Raw genomic sequence first — 23,503 nt, forward strand, 5'->3', positions numbered from 1 at the left:
GAGTTATGAGACCTTCTGAAGAAACTCAGGTCACAACTTATAAACTTGGTAAGTAAATCCAGTCTCTGCATCCTCAATTAAGGCCCACAATTTCGAATGCCAGACTACTAAAGAATAGTCCATCCTCATTTCCTTTTTAAATGTGCTAAGCTAACCTTATATCATCAGCGTTACAATGATACCTATATATAAGTCCCACTTGTATTAATTAACTCCTCGTTCACCACTATGAAAACAACCATTCGTCCTATAAAAAGAATTTTAAATGTGAACCTCATCTATTGAAGGAAAATATCTTGCATGTGTGAAGAACATCAAAACGTTCAATCTCACACAACCTCTAAAAACTGTAGTAACAGGGCATACTGATATTGGGATAAAATCCTATGTCAAAAAAAAAACTTGAACCAAAGATAAGAACTTTAGTAATTGGTATGAACTCAGCGGAAAAGGATATCTACTTGAACCAAAGATAATAATATTAATGTGAAATATGTATGAAAGATACGTGAAAGAGTGTATATTGGGAGAAAAACATTGACCACCATAAACAAGGATTCATTCATTCGAGATATTGTGATTCAAGCTGTCAAGTTGTTTATGATTGGCTGTATATGAAACGTACTTGGCAAGATCAACAATAAAACAAATCAAACTCATCGGTAAAATTACTAAGATAAATGGAATAACAATAAATAATGGGTTAATGAGTTTAGATTTGATAATCTGGATCAGCATAGGGGAGTTGATAAAAGATAAACTGAGGTATGCACAGTTCATGAAAACAAAAAATCGTTTCCACACTAGAGAAAAGATGCCAAGTCGGATTAGTAATGCAGATGACTTAATATAAATTTTCAGCAATCTATGGAAAAATGTGTGTGCCTATTCGCCATTTATTTAAGCTAATTAGAGCTAAATGTGTGAATAAAATTTATTTGAATAACAATTGATTCAGAATCTTGGTACAACATATTTTTTTCTTCTTCCCTTTTCTGGCAAATTTTTAAATTTAGTACCATGTTGAAGAAAATCTCAAATTTAGGTTACTAGCGATTTGTGTTTGATTTTCTTCATTTCAAAATTTCAAATCAGTCTACTAGTTTATAGACTTTTAGATGTTAATAATCATATATGGTGTTAGCTATATTTTCTTTTCATTTTCCATGATTAGATTTTGTTGGTAAAGTATCATCCACCAGAACCTGAGCAAGCAGTCATAGAGCACGCAGTGATAAAGGCAAGAGCAGCTTCCGGTCGAATCAGTTTCCATTTTTCTGAAATTGACCGACGGTTTAAGATGTCTCATATGATAAAAAATATATGTGACAAAAGTATTTTTCTTTGTCATCTTAGATTTTGTTTTCATATCAAAAATGTCTTAAAAGTAGATATTGATACATGATTGCTAGATATTCAGACATGTAGAGAGTGATACTTAGTTAACTTCAATAGCTAAGCAGCACGATGAGACAAGAGAGACTAAGAAAACAATTCATTAGAATTGCTTTTTCATAGATCCAGATCTAGATGATTGATTAGAATTCCTTTTTTAAAGATCAAGATCTATATGATTGACTAGAATTCCTTTTTAAAAGATCCAGATCTAGATGATGGCCTTAGTACCATTTATGGGTTGAAATACATCGACTTTGGATTTACGAAAATGAAAGAAAACATTACCTATATTTTTGGTAAATGATACGGATGAGATGTTAACGATAAAGTTGTTTCATCCTCTAATCTATGATGAAGAGCAGTTCGGTTTTTCCCTCATATAGCTTAGCAACATACTTCATAAGCATACAATTAAGATGATAATCTTCTACATTAAAGACGAACATTGGCATAGCTAGATGAGTTATAACTTCATAAAGTTCATCGGCGAAGAGAAAGAAGGAATCAGTGTGAAACTAAAGCAGTGAATTGTAAAAAGTTAGAGGAAATAGAAAATTTTAGGTCAAACTTCAAAGAGAAGCGTCACAAAAAGGCTTAGTGCCACAAAAATAACGTTGGCCCAACCAAACTCGTTATTGGGATAGGGTTCAGGTAATATTTTTTAACTCAACTCTACCTATATTTGATGTCTTTTAATGAAAAACATAATATCCAAATATTTGTGTGCAATTTTATTGGTATTAGTATTATTTTAAGCTACACAAATTAATATGGTACTTATATGGGGTACGTATGAAAACCATGTAACACACATTACTATTGATCCTGATGAAACATTGAAAAAACCAAAATTTCAAATTACAATTTCTATCAGAGTTTTGTTGCAAATATATGTATCTAACGGAGAAAAGATGTGTATACTTGATATATGCAGGTTAAGAGTATACAAATTTGGGGCAGCCAAAAAAAGATCATAATTTAATGACCAAAAATAAGTCTAGTCAAGCCAACATGCATATCAACACATTTGAGCACATAATCAAGACAACTCCATCAAGTTATAACATCAAAAATCATGAATAAGGGTTCGTTACAAAATAACCAAAGAAAGACCATTACTCATGAACCCTCATTAAGTCAAGTAGTGCAATGACTAAGTAAATCCCCATAATCTTACTCATTCAAGTAAACCCAACAAGAACCATAACCTATGTCCAACTTCTCATAGCATATCATTTCGAGTACATATCACCATTTTTTAGCAATAGAGACCAAACACATATTCATAAGTAAAAACAATCCTCATTTAGTATCACCAATATGAAAGAACATCATATACATATCATATACCATTATAAGAATATATAAATATATAATTATTATTATTAATATTATTATTATTATAAGTGGGAAGTTTCTAACCTCAAAGTTGAATTACCATTTTACCCTTATTTTACCTCTAAAATAAATTAATATTAATATCTATTGAATTAATTAAATATTAAGTAAAATTTATATTTAAATTCATGCATCAAATAAGATCTTAATGCATCATATATTCATGTACTAATTAATTGTAGACAATGAAGAGTCTAATAACCTTACAACATTAATTTGTATGATAAGTGGGGTAATGAAGAGTCTATCAAACACACTCACACCACATTATATATATTCCTTGTTTTTATAAGTTTGTAATCATCTTACATACTACAGTAGGTTATTCTACATCCCTTGTAAAATATTCATTACTAGTTTGTGATTATAAACTTAATATTTTATTTATTTGTATTCTTTAAAATTTCATGCATATTAGTCTTCTTTTTGTTGAGAAATATGTAAATTATGATAGTTATATGAAGTTGTAAGTAAATATTTATTTTTCACATCTCCATCGTTTTGAGTTTTTAAATATAACTTTGTAATTGATTACTGTATTTTTGTATTCATACTTTGTTCTATTTTTAGGATATATATAGTAAAGATAATCACATTTTGTATTTATCATCAACTATTTTAACGGTAAACATGTTAAATCCCATAGAATAATAATTACGTTTTTTTCATAGTTTGATAATCATTTATCTTTTTAAACCAACATATTTGTACGTTTTCCTTTTTATATGTAATCTCAAATGTTCAAAAAATTCATGTACTTAACTTCTCTAGAGAGGTAAAAAATAATTGCAAAATTAAAATAAAAAAAAATAATGTATAGTAAAAAATGACTAAATGATACATTGAATAATATTATTTTAGAATTCATATATATATATATATATATATATATATATATATATATTAGAATAAGTCTACTTTTAAAAAAATGTAATTCAATTAGTATGGAAATATTTTTGTCTATATATTTTAATGTGATGTCTTTTATAATGGATGCCTTGTCTTTCTATAACTTTTATGGTATACCGCCCAAACATTTTGTAATATGTTTCTCGATACTTATCTTTTTTTATAGACAATTTCTTTTTTGATTATTGGAACATCATTTTAATAATTAAAATATATTGATTCCTCTGATAAAATAAAATGTTTATTTTTCATGATGTATTTCATATATCAAACCTCCAACATCTAACACAAGATTTTCATGTTATATTTTGTTCAGAATTATATTCTTAAGTTAAACTTTCATATGAAAGGACTAAGATTTGAACTTTGCTATATAAATTAAAATTTTCTAATATCAATTAGGGGACAAACGTGCGATGCACGTTTCGAGGACTAGTATATATATATATATATATAAGAACATCATCCTAATACTTCCCTCATTGTTAACTAGTGCAATGATTATGCAGAGTCTCATACCCCTACCTATTCTAAAGTAAACCCCTTAGGTCATTCTTGTTAGAGTTTATTCCTTTAGTTCATTTTACCTTTTAGGAAACATCTTGCCTTAACCAACATAGACACATAAGCTAATGTGGAATCCGGTGTCATGGAACCCTACACCGAAAGAAGGGTGACTACTTGCCAAGGTAGTACCAAAACATGAACATAACATCTATGTTGATCCACTAGCTATTATTTCTATGGGGAAACATAGTTGAAGAACTAGATGATATAGTTTGCACCCTTTTTATGCTACATGCATTATAGTCTCCAATCTCATGAGTATATTATTGATCCTACCTTCCCTATGTGGGAAGGGACACTTCTCACTCTAGTTCACTCAATGCTAAGCTAGATTCCCTTTTGAAATGTATTTAATGCCTTTAGTAATCATCATTCCTTAATATAGGTCATAGGGTATACCCCTTATATAATAATAATCATCATAGCTCAATAATAATTGCATGAGTATTGTCCTTTCATCACAATTCATACAGGTCAAGTTAGCACATTTACATAGTCACATCATAATAAGACACATTGGTAAGTAATCACCATCCTTATAGCCTTTACATCTTAGAAAAACTCTCACAATTCATAGTTCAATACATTTCAATTCAACATCATACCAACCCTATCAATCTTAATGTAAGGTATACTTTAATATAAAATCATCACTTAATCAAAAGTAATCACAATTGAAGTAAATAATAAAGATAATAAGACTTATTCAATCTCCTTTACAATGCCATTATCAAGGTCTTACCATCAACCTCTAACTTAACCCAATAATGGTATAATAACATAATAGTAAACAACATAATTAAGAGGGCAATTGAATCACTATACAACAATCCATCACTAGTTCATAGCCTAGAATTAGAGTCTTAGGTCGAATTCATAACCTACTTCACAACTTAGCATAATTGAATTACAATTTATAACAATCTACTCATAATTAACATAATAACTACATAGGATATTAATTCACACACTAACAAAACCAACTAAGTCAATAACATACAATTCAATTCAAAATCACCACCTAGTGTTAACGGGAATACGTCATCTTCTACAATTGAAACCAATACATCAAGAAGTAACATAATTGAGTTATAATACACGTTAATCTACACATTATATCCAAAATTTATCATAAAAAAAGTAATTCAAAAGCACAATGCCTTATTGGAAGAAAACCCACTTTAATTTCATGTTTTTTAAATCATTTGGAAGGAACCCTTTGGGTAAATAGATCCCAAAGGTAAAAGTAATCAAATACCTTGTTTATTGATTAATTTTAATGGATAAACTTCACATTAGTATCCCTACAACCCTCTTAACCTTGACTTCTATGGTGTTCTTCTACTTGGGAGAGAGAAAGAAGGGAGAAGGAGGATCAATTTGGGTTAGGGAAATTATGAGGGTTAGGTTAGTTTTATTAGTTTAGGTTCTTTATATAGGTAATAAAACAACTTAATTAGACCTCCCTTAACCCCTAACTAATTAACTAAACACCTAGTTAATTAATTTGACTCACCTTAAAACATGCAGCAAAACAATGGACTCCACAGACGAGACCACGTCTACGGTCCATTTGTCAAACAATGGCCTTGGGACCATCCGTCCTATTGGTCCCTTGTTTTGGTAAGATACTTGTTAAAACAAGAATCCGATGGATTTTTTAAAGTTACCATCGACGCTCGGTCTATTGTCCCATGATTCGTCGTCTGCACTTGTTTGTGGACATTGCTTTTGGAAGCTTTTTGCCAAATTGCAAGGGTCCTCCTCAATGTCTGTGGTTGTTCCTTGAGGATTCATACCCTGTTTTTTCGACTATATACTAACTCTAATACATTTTAGACACCCTTCCACTAAAATTCATCACTTTTAAACTCCTAAAACTTACTCAAATAGGCTAAGGAACATTAGCACCTCATTGAATTAGTTCCTGGATGTCATGACCGTTCCTTGATGTTTTGATTCATAAACTTCCTAAATGACTTATATACACTATTTTTTACCTTAAAACAGTGACACAACCTTTCGACATTCATGTTAGGCTATATATTAGGCTTTTGACTTCCGGAGTATTACACACATCTCAGGGGTATCTCGGGGCATGACAAACTTGGTATCAGAGCATTAGGTTTAAGTTTCCTTGGATGTGTGAAGAGATGCACTATGTAGGGTCTTTTTCATGGATGTGAAGTGAAGAAAATTTAATGAAAAATGAGACTCCAAGGTGTTTTAGGAAATATCTCTATTTTCTTGTTAGCCTAATCGTGCGTAATGTATGATCTAATTCTATTGTAACTCGACATTTTATGTTTCAGTGATCATGCCTCCTCATAGAAATAACTCAAGGAATGCAAAATCAGTTCCTCTAGTCCTAAACAGGAAGTTTCGAATGCAGAGTTCAGGAATATCGTTCAGATTTTGGCTTAAAATGTTTCCAACCATAACAATAAGAAGTTTCCAATTCAAGCAAATGTGAATGTTAGGTCAGCTTTAGCAAGAGTGCGGGACTTTGTTTGTAGTAATTTTTTCAAGTAATTTGATGTTCTCATCAACTCGACCCTAAATGAACTTTGCAACATAGCCTTATCAGATCTCGATTGCTTGTTGTTCCTTGAAGGTAGAAGTTTTAACATATCTAGGATTAAATAGTATTGGTGCACTAACCAAAGCAACACATGTACTTGTATATGGCTCAATAAATACCATGTATTCTTCATCCGTGTCTATATCTTCTCATATTTCTTTGTAATTTAAAACATCATTACATAAAATCTGCAAAACCATTATTTTTTGTAATGATGTTCTAAATTTTGAAGATTTAACAACAAAAATTGACAAGATAGATATTGAATCCGAATAAATGCAAGTATTTTTTTTGACACCAAGATTAATTTATTCTAGATAAACTAAAATTTCTTTCTGTAAGAAACACAAGAAACATAGCTCAAAAGTTGCCAAAGTCTTTTTTGGGCAAAGGTGATAAATACATAAATTTATCATTTAAATAGACTCTCAACAAGGGTCTTGGATAGAATGACATCATTTGTATCTTAGAATTACATAAGACTATCAATAACAAATCTTAAAGTGTTTGTTCATTGTGTTATACTAATGTACCAACTTTCAAATAGAGAAAGTTTCATTCGTTACAGGATTTAGGATCAGCTTTGATTGGCTCATAGATTCTTGTTATTAATAGGAGATTAGTTTTTTCTTAGTCATTGTACTAGTAATTAGTTATAATTGTTTCGTATTCTATAGGCATGTTAGATGTCTTTTAGAAGTCCATGTCTTGTATTATTTGTATTGCCCCTCTACTTATTGAATTAACTCGAAGTTCGATAAAAGTTTTTCTTCATATTCAAATTCATCTTGTTGTTCAAGTTTATTAATATCATTGGAAATGAACTTCCTTATAATAGAATAGTATAGAAGATACTTGTAACTTTACCAGAGAGATATGAGGCAATTATTGCTTTATTGTAAAATAATAAAGATATGTAAAAACTTAGCTTGGAAGAGTTATTAAGTTCAGTACGAGCACAAGAACAACAAAGAATGATGAGGCATGAGGGATCCATTAAGGGAGCCTTGCAAAACAAGTTTCAGCTCGGTTCAAGTGACAAGGGAAACTAAGGAAAAGGAAAGAAAGAAAATCATGGAAACTAGGAAGAGAACAACGAAAAATGGTGTTTCTGCAACTAAGAACAACAAAGAAGACCAATATCCTCCATACCAACATTTTTTGACGAGAAATCATCCACACTTCAAGTATTGGAGGAAATCTGATATGAAATGCAGAAAATGCCACAAGATCGGTCATGATGATTATTTGAAAAGAGAGGTATTACAACAACCAAATGATGCACATATTGAAGAACAACAAGAAGAAGATCTACTATTTGTGGCCATCTCTTTCTCTGGCAAAAATTCAAGAGAAAGTTGGCTTATTGAAAATGGTAATACCAACAACATTACCGGTGATGAAAACCTTTTCAGAGAACTTGATAAATCAACTAAATCAAGATTAAGGATAGAAATGTAGAATATCTCCCCGAGCAAAGAAAGGGGACCATAGCAATTGAAAGTTACAAAGGTACAAAAATTATATGAAGTTTGATTTGATCGTGAAATTGATGGGAGTTTATTGAGTATTGGGAAACTCCTAGAAAATGGATTTAAATTATTTTTTAGAGATATAGCGTGTCTGATCATTCATTCTATTGGGCAGGAAATATTATGAATTAAAATTAAGAGAAAAAGGTTTTCACTGAATCCATTGAATGAGGAACACATAGCTTTTCCAAGCAAGGTCAATGTAGCAGAAACATTGCACAAAAGGTTGGGTCACTTCCATAACAAAGCTTGATTGTTTATGAAAAGTTGAAAAATGGTAAATGGTTCACCAAACATGGAGGAGAACTCCTCAAATTGTAGAGCTTGCGTGCTTGGCAAGCATAGTAGACATTCATTTAAAAGATTCACTTTGTGAGCTATAGTAAAGTTACAACTCATTCACATCGATCTTTGCGGTCCACAATGAACCCCATCACTCAATAGCAGCAAGTATTATGTTATCTTAATTGATTATCTTAAAAGAATGTATAGGATTTATTTTATGAAGTTTTAGTCTGAAGCTGCTGGAATTAATGTGAGGTTGAAAGCTTTGATAGAGAATCAGGGCTGCAAGATTCAGGTCATCAAGTACGATAATGTAACTGAATATACCTCAGATACTTTAAATTATTTTTATGAAGAAGCTTGAATTAATAACCAACTTACTTTCCCTTATTCTCCACAACAAAATGGAGTGAGTGAGAGAAAAAGTAAAACAATCATGGAGATGTCGAGATGCTTACTGGATAAGTAGTATCTACTAAAGAAAGTTTGGGCTGAAGCAACAAGCACTGATGTTGTCTTGTTGATAAGACGACCTACGCGGGTATTGGGAGGAAAGACTCCATTTGAGGAATTGTATGGTGTCAAAACTGTTTTCAAATAACTCAAGATATTTAAATGTCTATGTTTTTCTTAACTACAAAAAGGGGTCATTTCGTTGAGGATTTTTTATCAGTTTGTTGGAGTTTTTGGCCCACATAAAAATAATTGAGGCTGTTTTAGAAACTGCCACAATTACCTACGCCACAAGCATATTTGTGATGGTTTAATAGAGCCTCCATTGCGTCTACCACAAAATAAATTCGCAATTTGTGGTGATTTTTAAAATCAATTTGTGGTAATTCGTAATTCCATATATATGATTTTAGAACTTGAACAACTACACTCTAAAATGGTTTATAACTCACAAAATATAGTCTTAATATCTTATTTAATATATTTAAAGGGTTTTTACCATTTTTTAAAATTATTTGTACCCTTCCTAGGGGCTCCCTTTCCTTTTTCTCCCTTGGTGACTCGAACTCGTAACCCATCCTACCCCTTTTGCTCCGTTAGTGACTCGAACTTGTAACCTTTGGGTTGGAAGTGAGGGGTGTTTACCATTAAAACAACTCACTCTCGTCATTAAAAAACTTGAGTTTTGTCATTTATAACATAGACTAAACTGAAAATATTCAAGTTAAAAAACAACATAAATCTTAATTCTTGACAAATTGACACAATTAGTAAACATATTTGATAACTTAAAGTTAAAACTTTAACAAGTTATTTCACATCAAACAAATGTAAAAAAGGTAATATAGTAATTTAATTATTGTGATTTGAGTTTATTATTTTTATTTCATATTTTCTTTCATCACAACAACACCATATATTCTTCTAACATAATAATATTTTGTTGATATAGTATAAGATGAATTTCAAATTTTACTAATTTTATATTTAATTTTTAGATAAAGAAATTAATTTACATTCATATGTAAAAGTAATCTTAACTATATAATAATTGGATATTAATAGAACATCATAAAATTCTAAACCTGTCTTTAAAGTCAAATATCAAAATTCAAATCCACAACTTAATTTATGTTATTATTTTTACATTTAAAGTTAGTAAAAATAAATGATTTCTATATTTTCTCAAATGATTTTTCATTTTAAAGTCAAAATGTCCTACAAGTACATTATGGTGAAGGTTGTTATTTTTTAATCTTCACTAATATTGTATGACTGCACTTCCAATTTCAACTGAATTCAAAATATTCATCTCATAAAATTTTACTGACATAGTGCTCATCATCATGTAATTGTCCCCATATAAATTTACCTCTTACTTTAGTGAGTGTCATATCTATCTATCTATCTATGTATGGATGAATGCATGTATCTATCTATCCATCTATCTGTAACGACCTGCTTAGTCGTTATGAGCAATAGAGTATTTCAGGTAAATAACTGGCTGACTCGACGGATCCCACGATGGACCGTCATGGGCAAGACGGACCATCGAGAGGGTCTCGTTACAAAACACTTAGAATTTTGAAATTTGGATACTGAGATTGACTCTCTGAACTTCGTGACGGAATGGCAGGACGGACCGTTGTTGGCACGACGGACCGTCACAGCTCTTGCCACAGAATTAACTCTCTGAACTTTGTGACGGACCTGCAGGACGGACCGTCATAGTCATGATGGACCGTCACAGGCTCCGTAAGTCCACTCGGGTCGGAATTCTGCTAAAGTTTTTAAAGGGGCGTTTTGGACTATTCATACTTATAATTATAAAATTAGTGGGTTAATGTTAATAATTCAATTTCTTAGGGGTTAAAGGAGATAACCTTAAAATAAATAGTGGGTTATTTTATCATCTTTTATACTTAATTATATGCTAATTAGGGTGAAAGAAAAAGGTTTGAATAAGAAAAATAGAAAGAACAAGGAGAGGGAGAAACGAACGAACGAGAGGGAGAAGAAGAACGCAGCTTTGGGAAAATAGATTGCTTGATCGCGATTCTTGATGGATGTAGGATATGGTTTATACTATCTCATAGTAAACACTTAATAGCGAATGATATGTGTTGGGTAGTATTGTAAAGTCTTCTATATGCTTAATTGTGTACTTGCATGATGTGATTATGTAATTGTAATGGATTGAGAAGATGAGGCTATGAATCTTGAATCTTAAATTTACTTTGTTAATGATGATGCCTTGGTATAAAAGAAGGCTTGATAAACTAAAGTAATGAGATTAGAGGATCGAGTGTCACGTTCCGACACCAGGATAGTAATAGAGGATCGGGTGTCACGTTCCGACACCAGGATAGTATATGGATCGGGTGTCACGTTGCGACACCAGGATATTATATGGATCGGAGTGTCACATTCCGATACCAGGATGTTATATGGATCAGAGTGTCACGTTCCGACACTAGGATAGTTAAGAGAATGAAACTTGAAATATGCTAATGTACTCAATCTAAAGAACTAATTGCCAAATGAGTATGGTGTGGAGGCTTGAGTCCTCATAGATGTGGTTGTTGCTGTTGTAAATGATTATTATGCGTGTTTCTATCACCCTTTAAGTATTTGGTTGGTTTTATGTTATTATCTGACATATACTGTTTTCTTTTTTGAATTGGTCGATGATACTTACTCAGTACTTGTGTGTTGTACTAACCCCTACTTGTATTTGTTTTTCTTTTTTAATTGCGGAGTGCAGCAAACGTGCCATCATCTTCAACTCAACCGCAACTCTAGCCAGTTTTCATCACACCAGATTTCAGGGTAAGCTAATGCTTCTAGCTTGGACTGGATCTTCTTCTTCATGTCTTGATGCCTTCAAGTTCTGGCATAGACTAGCTGTTATTTATTTTTAGTTTCGTAGATACTCTTAGCTTTAGTAATTTGAGGATAGATGTTCTTGTGGTGATTACTTCCAGATTTTGGGGATAGTAATTGATAAATTTTAGAAGTTATTAATTGATTTCGTTAATGACTTTTAAGTCTTCCGCATTACATTCTGTTTATATTGTATTGAAATGTTGGGGTTTAGATTGGTTGGTTCGCTCACATAGTAGGATAAGTGCGGGTGCCACTCGCGTCTCGTTTTCGGGCATGACGAACTTGGTATCAGAGCATTAGGTTCGTTGGTCTCATCACACAAGAACGAGTCTAGTAGAGTCTTAAGGAACGGTAGGGGGACTCCTTTACTTTTCTTTGAGAGGCTATAGGACTTTAGGAAAATTCCATTCTTTCTTTCTATCATGCTATTACTTAAATCCAATTGGTATCTAGGTAATACAAATTGGTATCTGACCATCTTCACTCTATTTCGCAGATGGTTATAACTAGAGCAACGACTGCGCCTACACTAACACTAGCAAGACAAGATGGGTCTGAGCCAGCCACTGGGGCTGTAGCTCGGAGAGGAGCAGTGGCAAGAGGCCGTGGTAGAGGTCGCGGGAGGACGTCCTCTAGAGGAAGAGGACAAGCACCTATCCCAACTAGTACTAGGGATGTGACTCCTCCACCGATTGAGGAAGTGGTAAGAGAGGGTGAGGAAGGGGAGAATGAACAAGTGCAGAACGAGGAATTACCACCCCAACCTACCCCAGAGATGATTAATGAGGTTCTTGCTTATCTTAGCGGGGACACCTCCTGTGTTTTCTGCACCAGCACCTCAGGTTCCGGAAGTACAACAGGCAGCTGCTGTGGCTCCCCGCATGGATGCCTCATTGGAAATAGGCACGTTTCCTCGTTTGACTACAGGGCCTATAATGACAAGTGATCAGCATGAACTTTTCAGTAAGTTCTTGAAATTGAAACCTCCAGTCTTCAAGGGTGCTGAATCTGAAGATGCCTACGATTTTCGGGTTGACACTCATGAGTTACTACATAAACTGGGCATAGTGGAACAATTTGGCGTTGAGTTTGTAACCTATCAGTTTCAGGGAAATGCCAAAATGTGGTGGCGGTCATATGTAGAGTGTCAACCCGCAGGCACCACCTATGACTTGGGCGTCATTCTCTAGCTTATTTATGGAGAAGTATATCCCCCGGACCTTGAGGGATAGGAGGAGAGATGAGTTCTTGAGTCTACAGCAAGGCAGGATGTCGGTTACTGCGTATGAGGCTAAGTTTCCTGCATTATCTATGTATGCCAACCAGCTTTGTTTCAGTCCACAAGAGCGGATTCGCCGTTTTGTGAAGGGGTTGAGGTCAGATTTGCGAATTTCAGCCTTACAGGTAGCGGCTACAGCAAAATCCTTTCAGGATGTGGTAGACTTCGTGATAGAGGTGGAGGGAGTGAAGCCAGATGACTTCACCATGGCATCTATATCTAAAAGGTTTCGTAAGGGAGGTGAGTTTAATGTTTCTTACTCCAGAGGGCAGGGTTCGGGAGGTTATCCATCCCGACCTATTCAGTCTTCAGTACAGGCTGTAGTTGGGGGTCCACTGCAGACCGGTCAATATTTCTCTGAGTTTGGAGGTTATCCCTGGACTTCGTCATTCTCACAGAGATCGATGCTTGAATCAAGAGAGTGTTATGGATGTGGGGGATTGGACATATTAAGAGGTATTGTCCAAAACAGAGTTACAGACCTCCAATAGTCAGAGGTAGAGGTGGTCATGGAAGAGGCCGTCATTCTGAAGGACGTGGTGGTCGAGATAATGGTGGTCACCAAAATGGCCGGGGTGACGGGCAAACTAGGGCCACTACAACACAACATGGTAGGGGCAACGGGCAGACAGGCGATAGGGCCCATTGTTACGCTTTCCCCGGGCTGTCTGAAACGGAGACATCTGATGTTGTTATCACTTGTAATCTTTTGGTTTGTGATTTCATGGCTTCTGTATTATTTGATCCTGGATCCACATTTTCATATGTATCTTCCTCATTTGCTAATGGTCTTAATTTACCTTGTGAATTGCTTGACATGCCTATTCGTGTGTCTACTCCGGTGGGTGAGTCCGTGATAGTTGAAAAGGTATATAGGTCTTGTCTTGTGACTTTTGTGGGGAGCAATACACATGTAGACTTGGTTATCTTAGAAATGATTGATTTTGATATAATTCTAGGTATGACTTGGCTTTCTCCAAATTTTACAATATTAGATTGTAATTCTAAAACTGTGACGTTGGCCAAGCCTGGGACAGATCCGTTAGTGTGGGAGGGTGACTACCTTTCCACTCCAGTTCGTATCATCTCCTTTCTTCGTGCTAAGAAAATGGTTAGTAAAGGGTGTTTAGCGTTCTTGGCAAACCCCAGGGATGATAGTACCCTAGTACCTTCAATTGAGTCGGTTTCGATAGTCCGTGTATTTCTGGATGTGTTCCTTGCAGACCTTTCTGGTATGCCACCGGATAGAGATATTGATATTTGCATTGATCTTGAACCGGGTACTCGCCCCATTTCCATACCCCCTTATAGAATGGCTCCCGCGGAGTTAAGGGAGTTAAAGACTCAACTTCAAGAACTGTTAGGTAAAGGATTCATTAGACCAAGTGCATCTCCTTGGGGTGCTCCTGTTTTGTTTGTGAAGAAGAAGGATGGAAGCTTTCGGATGTGCATAGACTACATACAACTGAATAAGGCAACTGTTAAGAACAAGTATCCTCTTCCTCGCATCGATGATTTGTTCGATCAGTTACAAGGTGCTTCTACCTTCTCAAAAATCGATTTGAGCTCTGGTTATCATCAATTGAAAATACGGGCAACGTATGTGCCCAAGAATTCTTTTCGGACCAGGTATGGGCATTATGAGTTCTTAGTAATGTTTATTGGGCTTACGAATGCCCCTGCCGCTTTCATGAGCTTGATGAAAGGGATTTTTAAGCCATATCTGGATCTCTTTGTCATTGTATCCATTGAGGATATACTAGTATACTCAAAGAGCAAGAAAGAACATGAGGAGCACTTGAGAATTGTATTGGAAATGTTGAGGGAGTAAAAGCTTTATGCCAAATTCTCCAAGTTTGAGTTTTGGCTAGATTCGGTGTCCTTCTTAGGGCATGTAGTTTCTAAGGATGGAGTAATGGTGGATACATCTAAAATTGAAGCAGAGAAGAGTTGGGAGAGACCTACTAATGTTACAGAAGTAAGGAGTTTTGTTGGTTTAGCTAGCTACTACCGTCGATTTTTTAAGGGATTCTCCTCTGTTGCTTCCCAATTGACAAATTTGACTAAGCAGAGTGTTACATTTGTATGGTCGGACGAGTGCGAAGAAAGCTTTCAGAAGCTCAAGACCTTGTTGACTACTGCACCAATCCTTACCCTGCCAGTAGAAGGTAAGAATTTCATTGTCTATTGTGATGCAACCTATTCTGGTTTGGGTGCACTGATAATGCAAGAGAAGAATGTAATTTCTTATGCTTCGAGGCAATAAAAGGTGCATGAACGTAATTATCCAATCCATGATTTGGAGTTGGCTGCGGTAGTCTTTGCATTAAAGCAATGGAGACATTATCTATATGGGGTTAAGTGTGAAGTCTATACGGATCATCGTAGCCTACAATATGTCTTTACTCAGAAAGATTTGAATTTGAGACAGAGGAGATGGATGGAACTACTAAAGGACTACGATATCACTATCATGTATCATCTGGGAAAAGCTAATGTTGTGGCAGATGCTTTAAGTAGAAAGGCAGGAAGCATGGGAAGTCTAGCTCACTTGCAAGTTTCCAGACGCCCATTGGCCAGAGAGGTTAAGACTTTGGCTAATGACTTTATGAGGTTAGAAGTAAATGAGAAGGGCGGATTTTTTGACATGTGTGGAGGCAAGATCTTCATTTCTTGACAAGATTAAGGGAAAGCAGTTTACTGATGAGAAACTGATCCGGATCCGAGATAAAGTGTTGCGAGGAGAGGCTAAAGAAGCAAAAATCGATGAGGAAGGTTCTTTGAGAATTAAGGGAAGGGTATGTGTACCCCGTGTCGATGATTTAATCCACACTATTCTTAAAGAGGCTCATAGTTCAAGGTATTCTATACATCCTGGTGCAACCAAGATGTATCATGACCTAAAGCAACATTTTTGGTGGAGTAGAATGAAGCGTGAGATTGTGGAGTTTGTCGCCAAATGTCCAAATTGTCAGCAAGTAATGTATGAACACCAGAGGCCTGGAGGAACACTTCAGAGAATGCCCATTCCGGAATGGAAGTGGGATATAATTGCAATGGACTTCGTGGTTGGTCTTCCAAAGACAATGGGTAAGTATGACTCCATTTGGGTAATTGTTGACAGATTAACTAAGTCTGATCATTTCATTCCGGTCAAGGTGACTTACAATGCAGAGAAGCTAGCCGAACTGTACATCTCAGAAATTGTTCGATTGCATGGGGTTCCACTCTCCATCATATCAGATAGAGCTACGCAGTTTACTTCTATGTTTTGAAAAACATTGCATGCTGAATTAGGTACTAGGTTGGATCTTAGTACCGCATTTCACCCTCAGACCGATGGTCAGTCTGAGCGAACGATTCAAGTGTTGGAGGATATGCTTTGTGCATGTGTGATAGAATTTGGTGGTCATTGGGATAAATTCTTACCCTTAGCAGAATAATAGCTATCACTCAAGTATTGGTCTGGCCCCATTTGAGGCACTGTATGGGAGGAGATGTAGGTCTCCCATTGGGTGGTTTGATGGATTTGAGGTTAGACCTTGGGGTATTGACCTTCTGAGGGAATCGTTAGATAAAGTAAAATGCATTCAAGAAAAGATCTTGGCGGCTCAAAGTAGGCACAAAGAATATGCAAATCGAAAGGTTAGAGACTCGGAGTTTATGGAGGGTGAGCAAGTCTTGCTGAAGGTTTCGCCCATGAAAGGGGTGATGCGGTTTTGTAAGCGAGGGAAGCTTAGTCCAAGGTATATTGGTCCCTTTGAAGTTCTGACGTGCGTGGGGGAGGTATCTTTTGAATTAGCCTTGCCTCCAGGACTGTCAGGAGTGCATCCGGTATTTCATGTGTCTATGTTTAAAAGATACCATGGGGATGGAAACTATATCATTCGTTGGGATTCAGTTCTGCTTGATGAGAATTTTTCTTATGAGGAGGAGCCTGTTCCTATTCTAGATAGAGAAGTCCGCAAGTTGAGGTCAAGGGAGATTGCATCCATCAAGGTTCAATGGAAGAATCGGCCGGTTGAAGAGTCCACTTTAGAGAAGGAGGCATATATGCAAGAAATATACCCTCACCTGTTTACAGATTCAGGTACTCCGTTTTGCCCTTGTTTTTCTTCTTGTGATCGTTCGAGGACAAACGATGGGTAAATTGGTATCTATTGTAACGACCTGTTTAGTCGTTATGAGCAGTAGAGTATTTCTGGTAAATAATTGGCTAAGTCGACGGATCCCACGACGGACCGTCGAGGGGGTCTCGTTCCAAAACACTTAGAATTCTAAAATTTGGGTACTCATATCGACTCTCAGAACTTTGTTACGGAATGGCAGGACGGACCATCGTTGGCACGACAGGCCGTCACAGCTCTTGCCACAGAATTAACTTTCTGAACTTTGTGACGGACCTGCACGACGGACCGTCACAGTCATGACGGACCGTCACAGTCATGACGGACCGTCACAGTCATGACGGACCGTCACAGGCTCCGTAAGTCCACTCGGGTCGGAATTCTGCTAAAGTTTTTAAAGGGGCGTTTTGGACTATTCATGCTTATAATTATAAAGTTAGTGGGTTAATGTTAATAATTCAATTTCTTAGGGGTTAAAGGAGATAACCTTGAAACAAATAGTGGGTTATTTTATCATATTTTATACTTAATTATATTCTAATTAGGGTAAAAGAAGAAGGGTTTGAATAAGAAAAATACAAAGAATAAGGAGGGGGAGAAACGAACGAACGAGAAGGAGAAGAAGAACGCAACATTGGTAAAATAGATTGATTGATCGCGATTCTTCGGTGGAGATAGGTTATGGTTTATACTATCTCATAGTAAACTCTTAATAGCGAATAATATGTGTTGGGTAGTATTGTAAAGTCTTCTATATGCTTAATTGTGTACTTGCATGATGTGATTATGTAATTGTAATGGATTGAGAAGATGAGGCTATGAATCTTGAATCTTAAATTTACTTTATTAATGATGATGCCTTGATATAGAAGAAGGCTTGATGAACTAAAGTAAGGAGATTAGAGGATCGGGTGTCACGTTCCGACACCAGGGATAGTAATAGAGGATCGGGTGTCACGTTCCGATACCAGGATAGTATTGATGGATTGGACTGTCACGTTCCAACACCAGGATAGTATATGGACCGGGTGTCACGTTCTGACACCAGGATAGTATATGGATCTGAATGTCACGTTCCGACACCTGGATAGTATATGGATCGGAGTGTCACGTTTCGACACCAGGATAGTTAAGAGAATGAATCTTGAAATATGCTAATGTACTCAATCTAAATAACTAATTCCCAAATGAGTATGATGTGGAGGCTTGAGTCCTCATAGATGTGGTTGGTGCTGTTGTAAATGATTCTTATGCGTGTTGCTATCACCTGTTATGTATTTGTTTTTTTTTATGTTATTATCTAACATATACTGTTTTCTATTTTGAGTTGGCCGATGATACCTACTCAGTACTTGTGTGTTGTACTGACCTCTACTTGTATTTGTTTTTCTTTGTTAATTGTGGAGTGTAGCAAACGTGCCATCGTCTTCAACTCAACCGCAACTCTAGCCAGTTTTCATCACTTCCAAATTTTCTTGTGGTGATGACTTCCAGATTTTGGGGATAGTAATTGATAAATTTTAGAGGTTATTAATTGATTTTGTCAATGAGTTTTAAGTCTTCCGCATTATATTCTGTTTATATTGTATTGAAATGTTGGGGTTTAGATTGGTTGGTTCGCTCACATCGTAGGATAAGTGTGGGTGCCACTCGCGGCTCGTTTTGGGGTGTGACACTATCTATCTATCTATCTATCTATCTATCTATATATATATATATATATATCACATATGACCTCAATAAATTTTTTGTTTTAACCATTCAATTACATATTATAGGAGTAACATTTTTATTTAATATTTCATTCTCTTCAAAGAATGAACCTAAACTTCTGAATTGTTTGTATTTTAATATCGCAATTCAATTTACAGATTTATTTGCTCTTCTCATACTAATTAAACATGCAATGTATATAATCAGTTTTATTTTTACTTTCCATGAATCCTTTGTTTTCTAGAGTGTTTTCTATTTTTTGATGTTTTTTGATTTATTTCCTAATTTTTACAAGTGTAACTACTTGTTATGAATTGCGGAATTTAAAAAGCTTTACAATTTAATGTAAGTTGCAAAGGTTATCAAAAACCTCCACAATAAAACTGCTACAAATTTTAATGTTGTGTTCACAAAACCTTAAAAATTGGTGTTATTTGCGGAGGTTATCATAAGCCCTCACATTAAAACCATCACAAAATAAATTATATCCCACGGGTTAAAATAAATGCTACAAAATGATTTTATAGTGGAGTTCTATAAAATTTCCATAAATAAACCTTTGGAAATTAGCATATTTTTTGTAGTAAAGGTTAAGAGAAACAAGCTAGATAAGAAGAAAGATTTGGGAAACTTCATTAGCTATAGCTTATTTTCTAAAGATTATAGGATCTTTCAACCTCAATCAGACAAGATTAGGGTAACTAGAGACATTCAATTCTATGAGGATGATCAATGGGAATGGAATGATGAGTCTCGAGTTAAAAACAATAATTCATTATGATGACTTGGTCGATGATCAACATATTAGGGAAACCAACTCACTCTATGATATTTATGAGAGATCCAATGTTGTTGTTTTTGAAACAGCAGGATATGAGGAAGCAAAAATGAATCAAAATTTGAAAAATGCAATCAAGGTGGATCTTATTATGACAGAAAAGAACCAAACTTGGACGCTCGTGGAAATACCCCAAGATAGAAAAGTGATTGGAGTGAAGTGGATTTTTTGGGAAAAGTTAAATCGAGATAGTCCATTAAACAAGCACAAATCAAGATTGTTGGTGAGAAGCTATGCACAAGTTTGAGGAGTAGATTTTTATGAAACTTACGCCCCAGTAGACAAATTGGATACATTTTGTATGCTTTTGGCTATTGTGGCACAAAGACATTCATTTTTCTAATGGACATGAAGTTTTCTTTCTTGAATTGTCTATTACAGGAAGTAATATATGTTGAGAAGCCAGAAGGGTTAAGCATACAAGGGAATGAAGATATGGTTTATTTGTTAAAGAAAGCTCTACACGGAATAAGGCCAGCTATTATAGCTTGGTACAACTAAATGGATAATCATTTGCAAGACTTAGGGTTTGGAAAAAGCTTAAGTGAATAGACTATTTATGTCAAGAAAGTTTTCTCTAACATTATTATTAATTCTCTGTACGTCAATGGTTTACTAGTGACAGGATATAATAAAGGGATGAATGAAGAATTCAGGGAGGAAATGATGAATGTCTTTGAGATGATTGATCTTGAATTCTTTAATCATCCTTGTATGATTTCTTGTAACTAGAGATGTGAAAGTGTATAAAGAGGCTTATTGGAATTGGAATATCCCCCAAGTCAAAAGGACGTGTGTTGAACCGACTTATGAAGATTCAAATGATTTCTTGGATGCGGAATGGTGATGATTTTTCTGTTCAGGATACTAGACCTTGCCGGTAATTTATGAAATTTGTGATCTTGTTATCCTTGAATGTTCAAACTTTGAAGTTTCTAGTTTTATTGAAGAATTCAAGCGAGTGAACAACGATGATTGGGAATAATAAGACATGGAAACTCATTGAAAAACCTGAAACTAATCAAGTTATTTGAGTAAAATGGGTGAACGGAGTAAAGTTGATGATACACTACTCTTTGTTTTCTATAAAATTAGGAATTTACTCTCATTTTAGAAACTAATAACTTTTTTGAACTTCTTCTACTACTACTAAATCTGGTATTCAAAGTGTATTTTACTGTTTTTTGAGTGGTTAACTAACACTGCGATTTTAGGTACTGATACAACGGTGACTAATATTGTTCTATCCTAGAAGGATACATTTTGTTAACCTTTGTTACCTGAGAGAAATAATTTTCTTCAGGGGACAATGTAAATTATGTGGGCTCGATTTTCTTTCTTTTAGAAAAATATTTTTATGTTGCTTCTAATCAATTTCTGGTTTTATTTTCTCTGCTAGATTAATTTTCTAGTTTTGAAAATACTCTTTAAACTTTGTTGTTTCTTACCAAGTTCTTCAATGTTCTGTTCTATGTAACTTAGGAATACAAGATAAACAACAATTTCTATCTCATTTTTAATCTCCAATGGAATTGAATTTCTGCCAAAAATGAATCTAAGTTCTCTCTTTTTTTAGATTCTTCTTTTTCAAAAAGGTTTATAATAAAATCAACCTAAATCATTATATGAGGTGTAATCCTTTAGAAGAATTTCACCCATTTTATAGCCATTATATATAATTTCAAAAATCAAGTTTAAGAATGTATGTACCACAACTATAGGTCATTTTCAATCTCAGATATAATGATTTTGAAAAAAATGAAAAATACACTCTATTTAAAATGGAATATGAATTAAATAGAAGAAACAAAATAAAATCTAAGTGACGACCAAAATTTAGGAGAGAATTTGAATTTTTTTGATATATTAACTTTAGGTTTACGATACTCCATATCCTCGAAAGACTTTACAGTCGTGGATTACTCTTTAATATTTTTCATTAAATAATGCTCTTTTTATTTACTTCCCAAAATACATATACAGTTAACATGCGTATATCAAAAAGACATATCTTTTCTCCGTTAGATACATATATTTGCAACAAAACTCTAACAGAAATTGTAATTTGAAAAAAAGTATTTTTAATGTTTAATTAGGATCAATAGTAGTGTGTGTTACATTGTTTTCATACGAACCCCATATAAGTACCATGTAAATTTATGTAGCTTAAAATAATACTAATACCAACAAATTGGACACAAATATTTAGATTTTATGTTTCTCATCAAAAGATATAAAACTAGGTAGAGTTGAGTTAAGAAATATTACTTGAACCTTATCCAATTAAGTAGTTTGGTTGGGCCAACAACATTAACCAATCCCATTTTTGTGGCACTAAAACTTTTTGTGACTCTTCTCTCTAAAGTTTGACTTAAAACTTTTAATTCCTCTAAATTTTTACTATTCACTTCTAAAGTTCCACACTGATTCCTTCTTCTTCTCCATCGGTGAACTTCATGAAGTTATAGCTCATCTAGCTAAGGCAATTTTCGTCTTTGATCTAGATTATTATGATTTTAATTGTATACTGATGAAGTATACTACTAATCTCTATGAGGGAAAAAACAAGCTGCTCTTCATTATAGATAAGAGGATGAAATAACTTTATCATTAACATCTCATCAGGATCATTTACCGAAAACATAGGTAATGTTTTCTTTCATTTTCATAAATCCATATTCGATGGATTGAAACCCATAAATTATACTAAGGCCACCATCTAGAGTTGGATCTATGAAAAAGTAATTCTAATCAATCATCTAGATCTCGATCTACAAAAAAGGAATGGTAATCAATCATCTAGATCTGGATCTATGAAAAAAGAAATTCTAATCAAATGCTTTCATAGGTTCTCTTTTATCATTACGCTTCTTAACTATTGAAATCAACCAAGTATCACTCTGTATAGGTCTTACCTACCTGTTAACAATTGATTTACAGTTGCACGTTGTAAAAAAACTTCCTCAGCTCATAACACAAAGGAAAATAGATCAATGAAGCAGACAAGGTTTTAAGTTTTTGAAAAACCGTACATTCCAATGCTTTCTAAGCTCCACTTCTCTTCCTTTTTTTAAACATTAGAAACTTAACATTTTGGATTATATGATAGTCAAACTTTGATCAATTAGATTTTGAACTCTTTCTTTAATACGAAAAACTAGATTTCGACATGAAATCCAATTCTTTTATACTTTATTTTACAATTAGTTAAATTGAAAAATATACAATCTTATCCACTCATACAACTTTTTCCACTCTACGGTAAGTTTCCTCATGTTAGTATCAATTATCTAAATAGTTTCGTCTTATCGTATTCATCACCAAGAAGAGTTATGTTCAGCCAGTTGCTATGCTCTACAGCCGATAGGTTGAGGAGATTTTAGTTGGACAACAGATGTGAAGTGTCCTAAAGCTAGTGTTTTCTGGGTACGTTATGTATTGTGTCCCTTTGATTTATCATAATATATGTTTGATGATATTATTGTCTTGTTATAATTGAGTCATGTTCTAATTTAGCAATCAGAAATCACTTTTTAT

Source organism: Solanum lycopersicum, chromosome 1, assembly GCF_036512215.1.
Source record: "Solanum lycopersicum chromosome 1, SLM_r2.1".
In the NCBI taxonomy this organism is placed as follows: Eukaryota; Viridiplantae; Streptophyta; class Magnoliopsida; order Solanales; family Solanaceae; genus Solanum; species Solanum lycopersicum.